Source organism: Pinus tabuliformis, chromosome 7, assembly GCF_031772625.1.
Source record: "Pinus tabuliformis cultivar Carrire ecotype Pingquan chromosome 7, CPIR1, whole genome shotgun sequence".
Lineage (NCBI taxonomy): Eukaryota > Viridiplantae > Streptophyta > Pinopsida > Pinales > Pinaceae > Pinus > Pinus tabuliformis.
Window position 1 is genome coordinate 834,984,480 of NC_142293.1, and position 3,505 is coordinate 834,987,984.

The window sequence follows — 3,505 nt, forward strand, 5'->3', positions numbered from 1 at the left end:
TATTTTTTCAATGTTCATTACGCTAGCACTAATTGGGATTATGAAGTGGATAATAAAAGAAAGTGGTAAAATTTTTTTGCAGCAAGGGAATTCAAACACACAAATTTCACCTTGTAAGTTGGTTAGTGGTTATAGCTCCCAAGGATAGAGAAGGTTTGGAAATTAGAGAACATGAAATTTTTAAACTTCTGTTGGGAGGAAAACTAGCTTGGAGGTTAATCTTGGGAAGGGTAGATTGGTGGAGAAAAATCACTTGAAAGAGGTACTTTAATGAGGTAAGAAAGAGATTTATTGAAGGGACATGAGAAAATTAGAGAGGATATCATGTGTGGAGGCTTATCAAATCAACTATTCCATTAATTTATTCAAGGCTAACATAGGTACCTGGGAATAAGAAAGTAATAAAAAATTAGCAAGACAACATAATGGGAAATTAGAATCTAGAGAGTAGATTGAATTTTTTACCCCTAAAAGCATGGTTAGATGAGAGGAATGTAACCATTGTTGTTGACATCTTGGGGTGGTCTTAGAGTTTGGGTAGTTGGCTAGTTTGGAAGTTTGAATAACCTTTGTTTCATGGGAGGCCCATTATCCTTCTCTCACTTTTGTTTTTTTTTTATTCAAGTACCACATTTGTATTGATTTATAATGTTTTTTACCTTCATTAATTATTGAACCGGTCTTCTAGGTATTGATTCTTACACCCATTTGTTGGTTCAGATCCATCTTGAATCATGCCTCCCCATTAAGAGGCTTTTTTGCCTCTAATATACTGAAGGAAACCAATATAGATCAATGTGGCTTCTATCTAGAACATGGCTCTAACTATAACTCCTTCCTATAGCTTTGACTCTAGCTCTATTTCTAGATCATGGGTCTACCTACTAGCTATGATTCTTGGCTATGGCTTTGGCTTCGGTTGTTGGCTCTTAGCTCTAAGCAATCTCTAGATTCAAAATTTGGACTCAAAATTCATCCCATCTTGCTCTCCATATTGGAGACAGTCCATTTTGGCAATAATGAGGAATAAGTCCAATGCTAGTCTTCCTGTTTAGTGTGATTCCAACATGCTCCCATCACATAACAACTCACATAAGAAAATTTTGGTTGCATTCGTCTACTAAGGTTAGTTGTTTGTTGGAACCTAATCGAAGTTCATGATTAAAAATATGCCACAATACATTGAAAAATCCTATAGATTAGGAGGTAGCACAAAATCTTCCTTCTTGTCTCTCATTGCAAAGGAGGAAAACCCATCTTCCTTCTCCAAACTATGTCCCATTTCTCTATGCAATGCTTCTTATAAAATCTCAAAGAAGATTATGGAAAATGAGTTAAGGAAAGTGCTCCCAAAGCTCATCTTAGATAATCAAGGGGGTTTCTTATTAAAAAAGGCAATTGGTGGACAAAATCAATGTGGTTCAAGGGGCCAATTAATCTAGAAAAGGCAGTTAGGAAAGGAATACGATCATAAATATAGACACGATGAATGCCTTCAATAAGGTAAGACATTATTTCCTTTTTTATTTCCTACATAAATTTGGTTTTTTTCCTTTTGTCATTGTATTGTTTTCATCTTACATAAGTACAACATGGATAGTTCCATTGGTAAATGGAAAACTTACACCATTTTTTCAAATTAGTATGGGAAAATACAAGGTTTCCTTATCTCCCCCTTACTATTCATCATAATGGTTGAATCCCTAAGTAGAAAATTGGAACATGAAAGGTCATTTGGAAATTTCCAAGAGTAAAAAATGTTAGAGGGAAAAGATTTTGGGTTTGCTCATGACACCATTATATTAGGAGGTGTATCCTCCATTATTGCAGCATAGATCAGGAATGTTTTGGACCTTTTCATATATGATTTAGGAGGGAAAATAAACAAGTGGAATGTAAGCCTTTGGCTACTCCAAAATATTATAAGGATTTTTCAGTTTCCCAATTAGGACAAATGTCTTTGTTAAAGTACCTAGGCATGCTATTATCTCTTATGAACTCCTTAGCCTAGTCTTGGCAGAGCATTTTCAATAAAATTAAAAGAAAATTCTAGTAATGGGCATCAGTATGGCTAAATCCAAATGGTTGTATAATTCTAGTCAAATTAGTTCTCACAACTATCCTAAATTTTCAATGTTCATATATGCTAACACTCATTGGGATTATGAAGTGGATAGCGTAAGCAAGTTGTAGATTCATGTGGCAAGGAGGGAATTCTAGCACAAAGAAATTTTGTCTTGTAAGTTAGTTGGTGTTTATAGCTCCCAAGAATAGAGAAGGTTTGGAAATTAGAGAACATATAATTTCTAATGTTATGTTGGGAAGAAAACTAGCTTGGAGGCTAATCTAGGGAAGAGTAGATTGTTGGAGGAAGATCATGTGAAAGAAGTACATAAATGAGGTAAGAAGGAGATTCAAAGAAGGGACATGAGAAAATTAAGGAGGATTTCATGTTTGGAGGCTTATCAAATCAACCATTCCATTTATTCATTCAAGGCTCACATGGGTACTTGGGAATAGAAAAGAAATAAGAATTTAGCAAGACACCATAATGGGCAATTAGAATTTGGAGAGTAGATTGGAAGTTTTACCCTTAAAAGTGTTGGAAATTGTAACTAGGTTTGGTCTTCATAATGACCCTTTGTAATCACAACATTGTATATTCTTTATAAATAAATAAAAACAAATTATCTTTTATTTTAGAGTATGAGTTTCATACTCAAGTTTGAGTCAAAAGCATGTTCTTCGTGGGTTTAGGTTTTCTAGGTATTTCTATGTCCTTTTAGGATAAATAATAATATTTTCCAAGTGTCATAGTCCATTTGGAATCATTGTAATGAAGAAAGATATTTATTTGATTAAGAATAATCTAATTTGGATCCCAAGACCAAGTTTGTCTGAGATCAAATCAAGTTGGCCTATATAAAGGAGGAATTCGACTCATGTGGAGCAAACCTCATCTCAAGTTCGATCTGCAATAGTTAAGAAGAGAAAGAGTAGCTGGGAGGATGAAGAAGAGGAGAAGCCGTCAAAATTCTTGAAAGGTTATCTTTTCTTGTCCACACATGTGAAGTTGCTAGGGTTTGTGAAGTTGTGATGTTGCAGGAGACCGAAATTGCAGGGCCAAAATTCCGAGGAGGAGTTTTAGGGCCAAAATTCCATTAAGGGAATTTTGAGGTCTAAAATGGGCCTCCTAAGGAAATTATAAAATAATAGTGGAAATAATCAAATAAGATTAGATTACATCATCAAATTTTAGAGGGAAAAAAGAAAAAACTATTTTAAACTCATATTTTCAACTTATCTTCCTACGAGTTTACTCAAATTTCAAGTAGGAACACTCGTTGGATGCATAATTTGATTCCTCATCCAAGGAGTACCCATGCTGCATACTTTTGATGGACCCTACTACACGAAAAATGAGAAATACATGAAAAACGTGATTGCAATCACGTTTTTTCATGTATTTCTCATTTTTCATATATCAAGGTCCATCGAAAGCATG